This window comes from Staurois parvus, unplaced genomic scaffold (assembly GCF_062004578.1).
Source record: "Staurois parvus isolate SC_StPar_1 unplaced genomic scaffold, SC_StPar_1.0 ptg000017l, whole genome shotgun sequence".
Classification (NCBI taxonomy): Eukaryota; Metazoa; Chordata; class Amphibia; order Anura; family Ranidae; genus Staurois; species Staurois parvus.
The window spans coordinates 11,670,887-11,690,075 of NW_028317813.1; the positions used below are offsets into that span (position 1 = coordinate 11,670,887).

A 19,189-nucleotide genomic window follows, 5' to 3' on the forward strand; every position below is an offset into this window, starting at 1 on the left:
TGGATACTAATCTGAGATAGCTTTCAATAGAATGTAGCAGGCAGGACATTTTTTTGGGGCTAGACACCATACTAATAAAGCTTCTTCAGGACATTTTTTTGGGGCTAGACACCATACTAATAAAGCTTCTCATCCACTGCACTGGATCATGTCATCATGTGAATGTTATGCAAACTACAGAGTAGAAAACCATATTTGTGTATCCTAGTGAGAGGGAAGCAATGTTAGCTTAATGGCAGGTAAACACTGTACGCATCATTAATGGCAGTGCAAAGCTCAGCTACATGGAAGTGAGTATTCACAATGTGCGTAGAAACATTTGGCTCTTATTCTGACCTTATGTTGGGGGCCACTTGGTGGAGTTCAAACATGCATGCCAAACACTGCTTACCTCCTTCATGTAATTAACCTTAAAACTAGACAGTAGTGATCATCTCCATGTTTTTTCCCCTTATGTCCTGAATGCTATGTTGTTAAAGAAGAGTTCCAGGTATGGATATTTTATACATAGTTACATTGTTCCAGCTTGGACCAATGTGGACCAATGTGACTGTACATCCGATACCTGGCTGATGCCCCTGGAAGCTGGAAATCACTGAAGTAGTGGTTGTAGTGGTAGTGGTCTCTACTTGCTTGCCGTTCCTCGCTGGTATACAGTATATATAATTACATTAGTCCAAGCTGGACCAATGTACCTATGTATAAATTATCCATACCTGGAACTCTTCTTTAATCACTAGCCACTGACTTTTAATAATCAGACAGCTACCTGTACCAGGATCCAGTGATGTGCTCACTCGAGGTGTTGCTGGGGACCATGTTCACTCCTTGGCGCAGGCATCTTAACTGTGGGCACCTGGTTGTGACAGATTACAGCTTCGCAGCCGGGTGCCCACTGCGCATGTGCATTGTGAATGGACCCACAGTCTTATGAGACCAGTGACGTGTCCCAGAAGACGGGAGGGAGAAAGAAAGAGAGTGGGAGGGAAGGAGGAAGGAGAACTTCCGATCACGTCGCCTAGGTGATCTGAGCAGAAGTGGGAGTGGGTACCTGTCAAAACCAAGTACCAGCCCCCCCAAAACAGAAATATCAAAGAGGAGCACAGGAGGAGGCCTTAAAGTGGAACTTCCCCTTGTGGGTGGAGTTGTGCTTTAACTAGACACATATGAAAACCAGAAATACAAAACAATCAATATCTGCCCATCACAGATGTATTAGTAAACATGTACTCTGTCGTGATACCGTAAATATTGAGTTTGACTTCACAACGTATATGTATTTGTAAACTAATACACAGAAGATATTTGCCTAATACATTAAATAGCCTATAACAATTCCACAAATCCATCTGTTAGAGGATTTCAGAAATAAAATAATAGTCGCGCTCCACTGACAAGTGAATAAATAGTTCCAAAAACAATATTAATGTCCAAAAAAATTTTTTTTTGCATCCAAATACAGTATCACTTTTCCAAGACTAAGTGTCCATATTCAATCCAAGACTTCACACTCTTTCTGGTGATGCAGACAAAATGATTTGTGTTCATTTCACCACTATTACGTAGTTGTAACAACCATATGTGCACCTTCACCAGTGACATAAAGCTGACACTTTATAAGCAGGTACAGAAACAGTTTTTTTTCCTTTTGGGATAAAGGCTTTATGTAAGTAAAAAAAACTGATCATTGTAAGCACCGCTGTTAATGGTACTTGGTTTGTTTTAATGCTCCAACTGCCACTTTTGCTGGGATGCTTGGTCTGTTAACATCTGGGGCGATCAAAAGGTTAACTGTGTGCTGTTTCACTACTTTTACTGTGTGCTATGTGTCACTGTAAGCACACAGCTTTGTATGGCTCTGCTATGCACAGACATACAAAGCAGTGTGCAGGAGCTGACAGGGGAGAGATCTATGTTGTTTATACACAGGTCTCTCCCTCGTCGGAGATACTCGGCAATCACTGGGCGCCGGCGAGTAATCACCAGCTGGGACCCGGTGATTGACAGACGAGACCGCAAATGGCGGTGCCCTCTATCTGGAACTGGAAAATCACGTATATATACGTGATTTTGCACACACATGCCGCCCTTTAGCAGTACTTCTGCTGTAGGGCAGCACGGAAGCGGTTAACCCCTTCCTGCCCAGTGTCATTAGTGCACTGTCAGTGCTTTTTATTAGCACTAATCACTATATTAGTGTCAGTGGGGATGCCAGTGACACCAAGTCAGTTTCCCCCACCCAGTTTCATAATGCCCACCGAGGTCCCGCAGTCCCACTATAAGTCACTGATCGCCATTACTAATAAATAAAATAAAAAATCCCAGTATATATACCGCCATTTGTAAACCTTATAATTTTCACGTAAGCCAATTAATTTACACATATTGGGAATTTTTTATGGCAAACACATTTAGCAGAATACATTTTAGCCTAAATTTATGACAAAATTAGATTTTTTACATTTTTTACTGGACATGTTTAAATTTGTCAGTCTTTTTTTGTTTACAGTGCAAAAAATAAAAACACACAGGCGATCAAATACCACCGAAAGAAAGCTCTATTTGTGGGAAAAAAGGACATAAATTTAATTTGGGTGAAGCTTTGCATGACCGCACAATTGTCAGTTAAAGTAACACAGCGCCGTATCACAACAAATGGCCTGGTCAAGAAGGAGGGGGGGGTAAATAACAGACCAAATTACTGGCCAAATTAACAGGAGAAAAGGGGGAAAAAAGCCTAGAGAAGGAAACTAATACATCTAAGGATTGGTAAGCTGCAATATAATACATTTTTGATTTTGGGTGTAATGCCACTTTATTAGGAATGATGGCTGTAAATTTGGTCCTATCTGTAACTTTACAAGACTTCAATAATACATTATGTCAACCCAACATTTCATATTCCTGATATGTGCCTGCTCTTCCATGTACTTTCATGAAAAAGTATCCTGTCCTCTTTGTATTGCTTCCTCTGTGTGAAATCCCTGGTGTTTCTGTCAGTCCTTCCTGCTTTCAAAACTGACCACACTAGGCAGGAAAGCACAGTGTGGTCAGTTTGATAGCTGCGCTGAAAACTCAGCCTGCTCTCCTCCAATGATCAGACTTCTGCTGATAAGCCACCCCCCCCCCCTCCCGCACAACCATTCACTGGGAAGATCAGTTTGCTGCTACTTCTCCCCCAAGCTCTCTGAGCTCCTTCTGCAGCTGAGGCCAGGAACAGAGGGTATGTAATCACTTAAAAAAAAGGGGAGAATTGTATTTATATTTTTTTTTATTCCTTGTTTTTTTTTTAATGCACAAATATGTTGCCTTTCATGTTTATTTTAAATTGAACGGGTTGTTTTATAAAGTGAGGGTGTACATATACTTTAACATGTTACCATATAACTCTTTCAAAAAAGGTGTACTTGTTATCAAAAAACAGTCCTTGGGCTCCTGTAGAATAGCTTGTTCTTGTAAAAAACAACAGACGTACTGGCAGGATCACCAGGTGAAAATAAAAGAAAGAAAGCCTAAAAAAAAAAAAATGCAGCTAAGGGGCTATGTCTGGAATGAGGTGACAACACCAGAGGAGGGGTGGTGACCTCTGAGGTGAATGGTCAGTTCTCTGTCAGTCCCGCCTCCCCTCCCCTCATTGCAGGACACGTCCGACTCGCCCCCCCCACCTGGATGTAGTGATGTCATCATGTGGCATGCACACCCCTGGTGTCCTGGTAATGGGCGGTTGTTTACTAGCCGCAGCTGGACGAAGTGATGGCTACTGGGGGAGAGGTGAGAGACCTTCCTGGGGAAGGGGGGGGGGGGCAGGGCAATTGTATGCAATATGAGATTGTGGGGAGCAGGCAAATTAATATTGAAGGGGGGGGGGGGCTGCAGTTGAAATTCAGTTGTGTAGGGGAGGATCATTATAATTAAAGGGGGGCTGCAGGGAAATTATAATTGTGGGGGAAGGGTAAATATAATTGAAAGGGGGCTGCAGGAGGATTATAATTGAAAAGGACGGGTGGGTGCAGGAGCATTACAATTAAAGGGGCGCTGCAGGGAAATTATAATTGTGGGGGAAGGGTAAATATAAGTGAAGGGGGGCTGCAGGAGGATTATAATTGAAGGGGGGGATGCAGGAGAATTAAAATTAAAGAGGGGCTGCAGGGGAATTATAATTGTGGGGGAAGGGTAAATATAATTGAAGGGGGGCTGCAGGAGGATTATAATTGAAAGGGAGGGGGGATGCAGGAGAATTACAATTAAAGGGGGGCTGCAGGGAAATTATAATTGTGGGGGAAGGGTAAATATAATTGAAGGGGGGCTGCAGGAGGATTATAATTGAAAGGGGGGGCTGCAGGGGAATTGAAATTAAAGGGGGGGCTGCAGGGGAATTATAATTAAAGGAGGGGGGATTATAATTTTGGGGGGGGGGGCTGTAGGTAAATGATATTAGTGTGTGGAGAGGGTAACTATAACTAGAAAAGCTAACATTTCTGGGGAAATTGTGTGAAGTGTTCTTGCCTCCACCAGTAGTCTACAACTGGAGTGGGCGGAGTAACTGTGTGGAGTGTTTGGAGTGAGTAAAGGTAAAGATAGTAAACAATACGCTAACCAATTGATTGATCAAATTTAAAAAGTGCACATGGCAAGCTTGATAGAGTGACAAATGCATTTCAACTTTTATTTTTCAGCTCACACTCTAGCTTTTGTCACTCTGCTGCCTGCTCACACACCTAGGTTCCTATGGCAACTCACTCTACAGCAAGGGCAGAGAAGAGAGGTTAAAAACAAACTGCTCCAACTTGCTCACTTCACTGGCGGTTGCCATCTTCAAACGGTTGTAGTTTAAAAATTATAAATCCTACGGTGAAGAGCGTTATATTGTGAGAATCGCAAGACCCAGACGTACATTTTAATGCATAGTATGTCTGTAAAATATTAACAATGAAGGCACAGTCGCAGTTTAGAAATTGCCCTTCAAATTTGAGGTGACTAGAGTGGAGTTTCAATGAATGTCAATGGGCGCCGTGAGTTGCAAACAAATAGTCATATTGTAAAAACTATCAAGACTATGGCTTAGTCGTGGACATTTTTAGTGGCAGCAGGGATAGCTGAACGTTTTGATATAAGATTTGTGTAGGTGGGCTTGAAAATGAGGGAGTGATGGCAGTTTAGAAATCATGTCCTGATTTTTCAGCTCACACTCTAGCTTTTGTCAGCTCCCACTCTAGTTTTGATCATTCCGCCATTCATTCCTATGGGACAATTTCACCACAAAAACGCCAATATTTTGTGAACCATTCGGGGAAACATTCCACAAAGTCATAGCACACCAATCGGGAACAATCCACACGTTTCCGTATATTACTGTCTATGTAGTGTAAAAACTGTGGGAGGAGTTAGGGTGGTAAATTTGGCTATAATAATAAGAATATATATGTGAGATAACAGTAAGTGGTCTTGCCATGCAAGAACACTTAACTATGTGCCAGTTCACACTGCTGCAGTGCACATCTGGTGCGGTTTCTGCTGTGACAGGTGCGAGTAATTATATTGGGGGGAGATTGTGGGGTAATTAGAACTATGAAGTGTGTGTGTATCTGTGTGTGTGTGTGGGGGGGCAAGTAGTTAGATGTACTGTGGGGTAGTTATAATTGTGGAGGGGGGTCCAGGGTACTTATGATGCAGAAAGTTGCAGGGTAATTACAATTGGGGGAGGGGGGTATTGCACGGAGATGATATGTAACAGAGGAGGATGTGTGAGATAATTATAATGAGGGGTGTGTGTTGTGGGGCAATTATAAAATTATTGGGGGAAGGGTGACCCCATGTTTTACCCCACTAGGTGCCACAAACCCCAGTGACGCCACCAGGGGCGGACTGACAACTCATGGGGCCCCCGAGCAATAGGGGATCATGGGGCCCCTGTGTCCTTGCCCAAACTCAAAAAAGCCTATGAAAAAGGTAGCAGGGGCATCTCATGGGGCCCCCTACTGATCCCAGGCCCTCGGCCAGTGCCCAAGTTTCCAAATGGTTAGTCCGCCCCTGGACGCCACTGCCTCCTATCACCATGCTGCTTACACTGCAGCAAAATGTATTGGCTTCTTGTGCTGCTTCTCCCTCCCCCACTTTCAGCTCTGCTGTACAGTGCACTACAACAGAGCTGATACTATATCAAATTAAGGTATTAACATTGCTTGCATTCAAAAAGTACATTTAATTATGAGATATATTAAGGCCTCATTCACATGTGCATTTAAGGCGGACTACAGGTTCCTGCGGGAAATGTATTTATTACAGGTACTTATATAGCACTGTCAGTTCTATGTGCTTTTACATATATATTGTACATTCACATCAGTCCCTAACCCTCAAGGGGCATACAATCTAAGGTCCCTAACTCACATTCATACATACATATACTAGGGCCAATTTAGACTGGAGCCAATTCCCCTATCAGCATGTCTTTGGAGTGTGGGAGGAAACCAGAGTACCCAGAGGAAAACCACACAGGCACAAGGAGAACATGCAAAGTCCAGGCAGGTAATGCTGTGGTTGGGATTCGAACCAACAATCCTAGTGCTGCCAGGCAGAAGTGCTAACTATTTAGCCACTGTGCTGCCCATACTTGCAGGGTTATGTGAACAGCTGCAGAGGGAAGCCCTATACAAATCAATGAGAGGCTGACAGCACCCACAAACGTAGCATGTAAATCGGACATACAGCGACCACTTGTGGATGATCAGCCCTGGACACAAACTGTTGGGGGTAAATACCAGTTACATTGCATAGAGTATCTCTCTATCATTTACTAGGCATTTCTTTTGTTTGTCTAGCTATATGTTATATACCTCGATATGTTACCAAAGTCAAATGAAAATATAGCTCTTTTAGTATTTTGCCGCAGGTTAATCATCCCTTTCTCGTCTCACCAACAGGTTTCATATCATGTCAAACCAGATTCCACTATTATCTGTTCCACACCATTCCATTCTCTGCTGGTGGCAGCAATTGCAATACTAAGTGTTAACAGCACAATCTCCTCCTCAACCCCCTCTAGTAAGTCTAGGAAAATCTCTCCTTTAAAGCTGGTGGACTTTGCCTACAAGCAGCCTGTGTCTGTACCACCAGCACAGCAGAAGACAGCACAACCGGGACAAAGGGAAATAGTTTCCTGGTATTCTTTCATTTGACAGCTGCTTAGACAGAACCCAAGAGCCTACTCCACCCAAACTTGGGGTATCCCACAGGAAAATCCGAGGGGACTACAAAGGTAAGAACTGAAATGTAGTCTATACTGTGCAGAATTCATGTGTCTGACTGACAGACAGTGCAGGCAATGCTGATACACACTGTTGATACACACTGCTAATATTTAACCCATTTTCTCACTGTGTTCACAACACTGAAAGAGAAACTGAACTGTCACTTATAATTCATGATGACAGAACAGTATTAGCTTTAAGCTGGATTAACATTTTTGTGCTTTTGCTTGATTACTTCTTCATTGGAGTAAATGTAAACGTATCAAGACCAATGTCAACGCATACAGTAAAAAGCAATGACGCACATCAACGCATCATAACAAAAACGCATCATGATGCATATCAATGTGTGCTTGATGTGCATTATAACACGCTTTGACATTGAATATAAACTGCATTTCAAGGCAAGTTAAAAAAGCTCATCAACACATGTTACTGATGCATAATGAGATGTAAATTAATGTGCTTTCATTGATTTCAATGGTAAACTCATGGGAGGAAAAATACATTTTACATAGTGAGGTTGAAAAAAGACACTAGTCCAGCTAGTTCAACCGACAGAAAAAAAAAAGATATTGAAGACCCCCATATACACAATCCTATACCCACAGTTGATCCAGAAGAAAGGCAAAAAAAACCCCAATAAAGCATGGTTCAATGAGCTCCAGTTGGGGGAAAATGTTTCCTTCCTGATCCCTGGGGAGGAAATCAAATATTCCCTAGATCAACTACCCCTAGTGTTACCTCTAAATATTAATTTCTAGATATATTGTGTGCATTTAGGACAGGCCTTTTATTAAAACAATATACTGAGCTGCCAGAACCAGCTCTTGATGAAGTCTATTCCACATTTTCACCACTGTTACTGTGAAGAAGCCTTTCTTTATGTGGAGGTTAAATCTCTTTTCCCCTAGGTGTAAAGAGCACCCCTTTGTCCTCTGTAATGACCTGAAAGTGAATAGCTCTACACCAAGTTCACTATATGGACCACTGATGTATTTATACATGTTGATCATATCCTCCTTAATCTTCTCCTCTCCAGGGAGAATAAATTCAGTTCCTCTAATCTTTCCTCATAGCTGAGCTCCTCCATGCCTCTTATCAGTTTGGTTGCCCTTCTCTCCAGTTCCCTGATATCCTTTTTGTGAATTGGTGCCCAAAATTGAACTGCACAATCCAGATGAGGTCTTACTAATGATTTGTACAAAGGCACATTGATGTCTCTCTGTCTCTCTGCAATCCATACCTCTTTTAAAGCGGTAGTAAAGTCTGCTTTGTGATTTTTACCTACAGGTAAGTTTATAATGAAGCTAACCTGTAGGTAAAATGAATATCTCCTAAACGTGCACCATTAGGAGATATTCACCGTTTTTGGCAGCTGGCACTTGTGCTCTGAAGGAACAGCACACCAGCACCGTTCCTTCAGAGCACTGTGCCATGGCCTTTGACTCCCATGTGCATGCGCATCAGTGATGTCATCGCGGCACGGCCAGTCAGACGGCCGGAGATCACAAACCCAGAAGAAAAACCAGGTGAAGATGGAAGCCTCTGCAGCGTTAACAGAATGCCACTGGAGGGATTTGTTTTAAGGTAAGTGTTTCACAATGTGCCAGTATGCGATGCACACTACACAATATATCATTGCCTTGCTGGGGATTTCTTTTTTTTTTAAATCTGAGTTTACTACCATTTTAATACAAGAAAGGATTTTGCAACGCATAACTGTAATTGCAGCCTTATACATCCTATCAAATGTAAGCATTGTGAGTGTATCCACTGACATTGGTTAATTTTTTTTAAACATATGGAAGGTATACTGTGTAAAGCACCATTTTTTTTGTAATCTTGGGATGTCTCAAGAAAGCAATACCAACTGCCAGAAAATTCCATTTCAGCCAATCATCTTTTCCTGAGCAAGAAGAGATGGTTCTTTGACATGGATCCCGTAAACTTTGGTTAGCCAAACATGGCCCCTTCTTGCAAGCAATGGATCAGCACAACACTACTGATGATTGGGTGAGAATTACATTGTCTAGGTTACCTAGAGAGGGCAATAAGGAGTATTTATGTGCAATGGAAGTATGTGTTATTCCACAGAGCACCAGCTAGCTTGTGTCCTTTACACCCATTGCACAAAGCACCATTTGGCTCATGTCCTTTACACCTGTTGCACAGAGCACCAGTTGGCTCATATCTTCTGCACCTATTGCACAGAACACCAGTTGGCTCATGTCCTCTACACCTATTGCACAGAGCGCCAGTTGGCTCATGTCCCCTACACCTATTGCACAGTGCACCAGTTGGCTCATATCTTCTGCACCTATTGCACAGAACACCAGTTGGCTTATGTCCTCTACACCTATTGCACAGAGCACCAGTTGGCTCATGTCCTCTACACCTATTGCACAGAGCACCAGTTGGCTCATATCTTCTGCACCCATTGCACAGAGCACCAGTTGGCTCATATCTTCTGCAACTATTGCACAGAACACCAGTTGGCTCATGTTCTCTACACCTATTGCACAGAGCACCAGTTGGCTCATGTCCTCTACACCTATTGCACAGAGCACCAGTTGGCTCATGTCCTCTACACCTATTGCACAGAGCACCAGTTGGCTCATGTTCTCTACACCTATTGCACAGAGCAGCAGTTGGCTCATGTCCTCTACACCTATTGCACAGTGCACCAGTTGGCTCATGTCCTCTACACCTATTGCACAGTGCACCAGTTGGCTCATGTCCCCTACACCTATTGCACAGAGCACCAGTTAGTTAATGTCCTCTACACCTATTGCACAGTGCATCAGTTGGCTCATGTCCTTTAGACCTATTGTACAGAGCACTAGTTGGCTCATATCTTCTACACCTATTGCACAGAACACCAGTTGACTCATGTCCTCTACACCTATTGCAAAGAGCACCAGTTGGCTCATGTCCTGTACACCTATTGTACAGAGCACCAGTTGGCTCATGTCTTCTACACCTATTGCACAGAACATCAGTTGGCTCATGTTCTTTACACCCATTGCACAGAGCACCAGTTGGCTCATGTCCTCTACACCCATTGCACAGTGCACTAGTTGTCTTACATCCTTTACACCAGTTACACATTGCACCCATTGGCTTATGTCCTCCATACCCAAGATGCAAATATTTTTTGAGGTCCCAAGCTTATTAGATGACGTACCTTCATTTGAACTGTGTAGAGAGCTACTACATGATTGGAATTTTGTGGAAATACAAAGTATGTCACTGCTGACCTTTCTTTTTGAAAATGTGAGTTACCTAGCTGTTATATATGCTTATTGGCTTCGATACTTTCTGAGGCATTGACCGAGAACAAATATGCAAATATGTTGTTCTAGTTTTACCCTTACTTTGTTTCCCACATTTGTATTTGGTAGCTGGTCATACATAAATCGAATTTTAGCCTCTAGTGGGCAACACCTGGCTGTCGGCACCACAGAAGTTTTCAGTTGAACAGCACCTGCATTCAATCAGACACAATCACTGTTCAGGTGCCAGCTGTAAGAACACAATAGCCAGCACTGCAAATGTATCCATCCATGATGTTTAAGCATGGATGGGGGAATTGATAGATTTTGCTCATTCAGCTGGTGGGGCAACAGGGGAGAAATCTTAATTTGTATGCCCAGCATAAGAGACGGACAGGAAACTATTATTTTCAGAAAGGAGTTAGAAATGTCAGCGTACACATTTTGCTTTAGTACAAAGTTCCTTCAAGGGAAACTAGTAGAGTAAAGTGTGATGCTGAGCCTGTCATAGTTGGGATTACTGTTACAATAGGAAATGAACTCTGGGTGTGTCTATGTTGAACACTGTCATAGCACTTAGCAGACTTCAACTTTACACAGTTTTTCTGCAGATTTCTGAAAAGGGGTTGGAGATAAAAACAGAACTGATGCCAATTACTAAATAACGGTAGCATGAATGTAAAAATTGAAAGTGACTTTTGTATTTGCTTGAAAAAGCTTTGCACTATCGGTACGTAAGCAAAGCAAATAGAGGAAACAGGAAATGTTTCAATGTGCAAGAACAGACATTGTAATGTACTGTATATAAAAAAAAAATAACGCCAAATCTGAATAAACCCCATGCCCTGCAGATCCATGTGATAAGAAATGATGTCAGTATCCAAAGATATGTGTAGGTTAAATATTTGTAGTGTACCAGTAACCAGTATTGCAGTATAGGGGAACTGGAAGAGTACGTAAATTAAATTTCCTGTTGGAGGAGAAACCTCAAAACCACTAAGCGTTCTGTTGCCTGGAAAAAGAAACAAACAAAAAAATAGCAATTATATGTAGTAATAATAATAGTGTGCGGGAATCCTGGAATAAGCTGCAGTGTCCCTAGTCTAAATTTAGTTTTTGCAGCTAGATTGCGACATTTGTTTGTAAATGTTATCAGGGGTCATTCTGTTACTCATAAGCCCAGGGACATTGTTTATTTCTACCTGCTTCTGTGGAGTGTTCACCAGTGAGAAGATACACTATTGAAGGTTATTTCACCCCCTTCAGTCATTGGGAGGTTTATGCCAGTGATGTGGGCTGTAGAAGGGGATACATAGTTTGGGAGACCTTATAGAAGGGTCCTTTCTTCCCAGGCTTTGCCTGGAGAGGATATATGAGTGAGGAGTTCAGCCTTGGCCCCCTGCTGCCTGGGGAGGGTGTGAATCCTGAGGTCCTTGCCTCTCAAGCCTGCTGCTTTGGGAGGATATATCTTCAGAGAGCAGGGGCGGACTGACAACTCATGGGGCCCCGGACAATAGGGGATCATGGGACCCCTGTGTCCTTGCCCAAACTCAAACCACACCCAAAAAAGCCTATGAAAGGTACCAGGGGCATCTCATGGGGCCCCCTACTGACCCCGGGCCCTAGGGCAGTGCCCGAGTGCTCGAATGGTCAGTCCACCCGTCAGAGAGATCCAATTTATGCTTCTGAGGCCTGCTACCTGGGGAAGTAAATTGTCGGTCCCAGTTTAAAGACCCACTACTACAAACTTACAGTTTCGGCTTAATGGTCTACTACTAAAAATTGACGATTTTGGCTTAATGGTTCACTACTACAAACTAAAGGTCTCAGCTTAATGGGCCACTACTATGAACTGATGGTCTCGGCTTAATAGTCCACTACTACAAACTGACGGTCTCGGCTAAATGGTCAACTACTACAAACTGACGGTCTTGGCTTATTGGTCCACTACTAAAAACTGAAGATCTCAGCTTAATGGTCCAATGCTACAAACTGACGATCTTGGCTTAATGGTTGATTACTACAAACTGAAGTTCTCGGCTTACAGCTTAGGTCCACTACTAGCCTTCTCCGGTCTTTGCATACACTTCAGTTGCTCCGCAGTGCTTGAAACTACAGAGATGACTGAGGGCTTCAAATATTACTAATGTGATACCTGGGTCTACCCACTGTGCATCAAAAACCCTTAGTGCATATAAATATATACTCTAAGGGGTGTGGCTTGGACATGGTCGGGTAGAGACGTGCTGAACTGGAGCTCCCGGCTGATCCCCAGCTTTTACCTACTATCCTGCCCACTATAACAGCATGCTGTCGGGCAAGAAGCGCAAGATCAAGTCTTGATTCATCTAGATTCACTGTTTTTTTTCCCAGGATCTCAGAGATCGGGCCCGGTAATCAAGATGGTGGAGCCACAAGGTTCTACGGCCTGCACATCTCCAATGCTCCCGCCATCCTCCCGGCACATTCAGGGACATTGGATGCCTTATCGGACAGTCCAGCATGTCAACTCACGGATATACCCTGCTCTTCAAGTCCCTCAGCTTCTTTTCCATCTGACGTCGCCAGATGAAGAACTCCAGGCTCTAATACAGGCCCTCCCTACTAAGGCAGATATTGAGGCACTCCTTCAGGAGCTGCAGACCATTCGGGTGGAGGTCCAGACTATGTCAACCCGTATCTTAAATGGGGAATCCTGCACCACAGCGTTGGAACAGAGGGCCGCGGCCTTGGGGGCGGCCCAGATGCACCAAGTTAACAACACTACAGCTCTCCAGTTGTATCTGGAGGATCTGGAAGAGTGAAGCAGCCGAAACAATTTGTGGCTCCGGGACCTCCCCAAGGCCATGGGCCCAGAGTGCCTACAGGATACCATTACCACCATCCTCCATAGGGTTCTGGATACAACACCCCCGCTTACAGTGGAGCTTGACTGGGTTCATAGGGCCCTCACTCCACGGACCAAGAGATGTTGTTTGCCACATTTATTGCTACTCCCAGAAGGAGACCATTCTCAGGAGAGCCTGGGAGTTAGGCTCTGTGGAGTTTAATATCGCTGAGGTTAGGATCCTGCCTGACCTTTCCAAAGCCACCCTACAATGCTGGGCCTTACTATGCCCTGTCCTCGAAAAAGCCCGCCAGCTGAGCCTTACTTACCACAGGGGAATTCCCCTGGGGGTTACCTACCGCAAGGGCACACAGCCCTATATTTTGAGATCACAGGTGGGTCTCCTGGATCTTTTTGCCTTCAGGTACCAGACTGGCTCTAGCTTCTTTCCCAGATCCCGGGTCACCCGGGCCTGAGCTCTTCCCAACCGGGGCTTCCACTACATCCACCAAGGCTTCAATGACGTTCCCGGGTACACATAAGTGATGACTCCGATCATGCCTGGACATGGTTGTTTTCCACCCTTCACATTGTTGAACTGTTGCAGTGGGGGAGACTTTCCCTCTTATGACTGGTCCGGATTTGTACCGAATGAGAACTGGCTGGCACAAGTTTGGCTTTTGTTGACTGCCTCTATCATTTTGTCTGCCTTTCATTTGAAAGGATGCCCCACAGCCCGCTGGGCAGTTGTAGACACTATAAGTTTTTTTGTACATCCTTTGTGATGCAGGATGGTATGGCTCCGGGACGGTGCTTTCAGGCATTAACTCTAATATATTAAGACTGGAGGGCTTGGTTCCTCAATGTTTAATATCTCCCCTGGGCAGTGATCCCTGGGGGGGGAGGCGACTATTACTATGCTCTGATGTGTCTTATGGGGTTTCACTGTCTGTGATCAAATCCTTTGGCCGGTCATGATGATTTCCGGATAGGTTAGTTGTCGCCGGTGGGGTGGGGGGCTACCTCTCCCACTTGGGGGGCCTTCCAACCCTTGGGGATATGGTCCGGAGGCCTGCTGTCTGGATATGTCTGATATACAAATGTGCTGAGACATAATGCATTGATCTGCCTATGCTGGTGGTGCACTGGGGGCTTGTCCAGGGTTAGGGTCTCTGATCTTCTTCTGTGGGTTGCGCGCCCTCTCCTGCTCACCCATTGTGATCTGGGGGGGGGGTCGCCCCCTCGGGCCGCCATAGAAGTTCTCCAGGTTGGCTTATTGGCCACCTTCTGGTAATGCCTGGGAGACTGGATCTGTGTGTTTTCGAGTTGTGCCCCTGGCCCTTGAGCATAGCTTCCTTTCTTATGTTTTACTGTTGGGTGGACATAGTGTGGATCTCCATGGGACCCGGGCATGCCCTCTCTTCTAGGCGGGACTCCGGTCTTGCCCGGGGTATGGGAGGTGCTCCCAAACCTCTGTGTGGTGGGGAGACTCCAATGGGGCCTTTTTCTTTTGCTCAGCAGGTTTAACCAGTTTATCAGTGCTGAAATATGCTGCTTATATATTGACCTTTGTTAATCTATGCAGTTGTGTGTGGGGTTTTCTTATATGATCATCTTTGTGGCTACTTTTCCCTTTAGCTGGTTGGGGGGCCGACCTGGGATTGGCCGGGAGCTCCCATCCTGGCTTTGTTAGATCACTTCCCCACTTAGGTAAACACCTTAGGTTCCACTAGGTTGAGCGCTGGGTATTCTTAGAGTTCTAAGTTAGTATCTAAAGCAGATACAACCCCTTACTTCCTCCCACTTTTCTTTACCCCTCCCCCCTTCTCTCTCCTCTCCTCCCCCTTTTTGTTTTTTCCTTCTTTTTCTCCCTCCCTTTCCTTTCCCCTTCCCTCTTGCTCACCCAATCAGATGAGATGGATGATCTGTGTGTTGTTTCTCTTAATGCTAAGGGCCTTAACATCCCACAAAAGTGGTGGGTGCTTTTACAAGACCTATGCCATCTATGCGAAGATATTGCCTTTATACAAGAGACTCATTTCAAAGATGATAGATTACCCTTCCTCAGAAACAGATTTTATACCTTAGATTGTACACCCCTTGAGGGTTAGGGACTGATGTGAATATACAATATATATTTGTAAAGCGCTGCGTAAATTGACGGCGCTATATAAGTACCTGAAATAAATAAATAATAATAAATAATTTTATCCCCAAACCTACCATGTGACCAATAGAGAAGCCAAGTCCAAGGGAGTATCCATTTTGATCTCTTGCAAACTCCTCTGGACGTGTTCGGATGTCTTGGTGGATGGTAATGGACATTACTTAATCCTTAAGGGACAAATCGGCGGGGATAGGCTGACGTTGGTGACACTTTATGCTCCTAATACCCATCAAGACCTTTTTCTTCTAAATGCCCTAGACACGCTTGCGGAGTTTGCTAAGGGCCATTTGATTTTGGGTGGGGGCTTAAATGTCCCCCTTAAACCTTTGGTAGATACCTTCACAAACACAAGTTGGTGGATGTCTGGAGGCTGACACACTCAGAAGAAAGAGATTATAGATTTTATTCTACCCCACATAAAGTATACTTCCGTACAGGGGTGGACTGACCATTTGGAAACTCGGGCACTGCCCGAGGGCCCAGGGTCAGTAGGGGGCCCCATGAGATGCCCCTGGTACCTTTTTCATAGGCTTTTTTGAGTTTGGTCAAGGACACAGGGGCCCCATGATCCCTATTGCCCGGGGGCCCCATGAGTTGTCAGTCCGCCCCTGCTTCCGTGTTGACTTTTTTAAAATTCCTCACAGACATCTGCATGCAGTCACCGCAACCTCTATTGGACATATTACCTTTTCGTACCATGCGCCAGTAGTCCTAAAATATTCTTAATTTATCCTAAATATACTATGCTGAGCAAACTGTTGGCGCTATATTAATACTGTATAATAATATTATTCTCTTACAGATGCCCTCTCTTCTAGTCTGGTGTTTTGGAAGTTAAATGAGAGCTTGTTACAGGATGCGGAGGTTCTAGTGGACATGGTAAGGGAAATAGACAATTATTTCCAGACCAAAGCCACGCCAAACTGCGATCCCAGGGTGGTCTGGGAAGCCCATAAGGCGGTCATTTGAGGTGTACTGATTAAACATGGGGCCCATATTAGGAATTCCGTCACTCACTGTGACGGAAGCGTAGGCAGGACAGAACACACAAAGAAGATGGTAAACACAAGCTTTATTGAACTATGGAAGGCACTCAATCAGGGTAGGAAGGTAGCGTCCAGGTACCCAAAAAGGGGAAGAGAGAGGAGGAGCCTAAAATAATTGTAATCAGGTCCACAATAGGGCAATCTATGTAACGATGGCCCGAGCACTCAGGGGGGCAGTCCAGGTAGCTACGATACTCCAGACACACAATAGGCAGTCCGAGCAAGTATTAGTTCCAGCATACAATAGGGGCAGTTCAGGCAGCACTGATCCGGGCGCTCAATAGGGCAGTTCAGGTAGCAATAATCCGGGCCCTCAATGGGGCAGTTCAGGTAAGGGTAATCTGGGCACACAATAGGGGCAGTGCAGGCAAGGGTAATCTGGGCACACAATAGGGGCAGTTCAGGGCAATCCGCAACATGCGGCTTGTAGGGACACTCACGGTAGACGGTTTGCAGACACTCAGCAGCAGGTGGCTTGTAGGGACACTCACGGTAGGCGGCTTGCAGACACTCAGCAGCAGGTGGCTTGTAGGGACACTCACGGTAGGCAGCTTGCAGACACTCAGCAGCAGGCGGCTTCCAGGGACACTCGATCAGCAGACAGGGGGCAGCTTTCTAGGGACAATAGGAGGCTCACGGGGACTCAGTGGGGTCTTGGCTGTGGGGTCTGACCTCAGCTCAGACCTCACACAGCTTTCCAGGGACAACAGCAGGCTCACAGGGACTCAGCGGAGTCTTGGCTGTGGGGTGTGACCTCAGCTCAGACCTCACACAGCTTTTCAGGGACAACAGCAGGCTCACGGGGAATCAGCGGGGTCTTGGCTGTGGGGTGTGACCTCAGCTCAGACCTCACACAGCTTTCCAGGGACAACAGCAGGCTCATGGGGACTCAGCTTTCCAGGGGCAACAGCAGGCTCACGGGGACTCAGCGGGGTCTTGGCTGTGGGGTCTGACCTCAGCTCAGACCTTGCACAGCTTTCCAGGGACAAAGCGGTCAGCAGACAGGGTTCAGCTTTCCAGGGACAACAGCAGGCTCAAAGGGGCTCAGCTTTCCAGGGACAACAGCAGGCTCACGGGGACTCAGCGGGGTCTTAGATGTGGGGTCTGACCTCAGCTCAGACCTTGCACAGCTTTCCAGGGACAAATCGGTCAGCAGACAGGGTACAGTTTTCCAGGGACAACAGCAGGCTCATGAGAACTCAGCTTTCCAGGGACAACAGCAGACTCACGGGGACTCAGCGGGGTCTTGGCTGTGGGGTCTGACCTCAGCTCAGACCTCACACAGCTTTTCCAGGGAGAAAGCGGTCAGCAGACAGGGTTCAGATTTCCAGGGACAACGGCAGGCTCATGGGGACTCCGCTTTCCTGGGACAACAGCAGACTGACGGGGACTCAGCGGGGTCTTGGCTGTGGGGTCTGACCTCAGCTCAGACCTCACACAGCTTTCCAGGGACAAAGCGGTCAGCAGACAGGGTTCAGCTTTCCAGGGACAACAGCAGGCTCACGGGGGCTCAGTGGGGTCTTGGCTGTGGGGTCTGACCTCAGCTCGGACCTCACACAGCTTTCCAGGGACAAGCTGTCAGCAGACAGGGTTCAGCTTTCCAGGGACAACAGCAGGCTCATGGGGACTCAGCTTTCCAGGGGCAACAGCAGGCTCATGGGGACTCAGCGGGGTCTTGGCTGTGGGGTCTGACCTCAGCTCAGACCTCACACAGCTTTCCAGGGACAAAGCAGTCAGCAGGCAGGGTCCAGCTTTCCATGGACAACAGCAGGCTCACGGGGACTCAGCGGGGTCTTGGCTGTGGAGTCTGACCTCAGCTCAGACCTCACACAGCTTTCCAGGGACAAGCTGTCAGCAGACAGGGTTCAGCTCTCCAGGGACAACAGCAAGCTCACGGGGACTCAGCGGGGTCTTGGCTGTGGGGTCTGACCTCAGCTCAGACCTCCCAACAGCTGTTCTCTCTCTCTCTCGTGCAGGGGACCAGCACAGTGGTCAGCTTGTCAGGGACACAGCAGGCTTGCAGGGGCTCGGTAGGGTCTTGGCTGTGGGGTCTGGCCTCAGCTCAGTCCCCGCACAGCACCCTGTCCTGAGTGGGGAACGAGCACACACACACCAAACTGGATCCCGCATCGACCTTCTTAAGCCGGCCCAGCGTCGCGTTGCCGGGGCAACGAGGCACGCCCCCTTTGTCTCCGGCGGGCGCAGATCGCGGGAAGCCTCGTGCCCGCGCTGTGCCCGCCGGGAGGACGCGCAGAGACACCTTAGCGACCTGCGCTGAGGATTCCTGGTGGGGGGGCCCGAGAAGTGCTACCCACACCACAGGGGGCGTTTCCTCCCGTCCTGCACAGCCTTTGACAGGTTTCAGATTTACTTATATTTAAGGCCAAGGCAGCCATACAAACTGGCAAGAAACTTTTCTATGAATTGAGTAACAAGTGTGGCAGGCTTCTTGCCAGATCTTTGCAAGACCTATGTGTGACTGCCTATGTTCCATGTGTCTTGCTTCCAGATGGCAAAAGGACCTCTCTACCCAAACACATTGCTCAAACATTTGGAGACTTTTATGCCTTCTTGTATAATTTGCAAGTGCCACCCCAGACGCAGACTCAACTGGATGACTATAT

At 46.1% G+C, this 19,189-nt stretch overlaps 1 protein-coding gene across 3 annotated transcripts in view; it reads left to right on the forward strand.

Annotated features, from left to right (window-relative positions):
• Positions 1-6,667: 6,667 nt before the first annotated feature.
• The window catches only part of RDH5 (retinol dehydrogenase 5), a 55,052-nt gene continuing 42,530 nt past the window's right edge, over positions 6,668-19,189 (forward strand). Inside the window, exons 1-3 of one of the 3 annotated variants that reach the window (XM_089679742.1) lie at positions 6,668-6,753; positions 6,924-7,258; positions 16,322-16,398. The gene's annotated coding sequence lies outside the window, so the exon portion shown is untranslated. The remainder of the gene's footprint in view (positions 6,754-6,923; positions 7,259-16,321; positions 16,399-19,189) is intronic. The other 2 variants (XM_089679737.1, XM_089679735.1) reach the window with 2 other exon arrangements.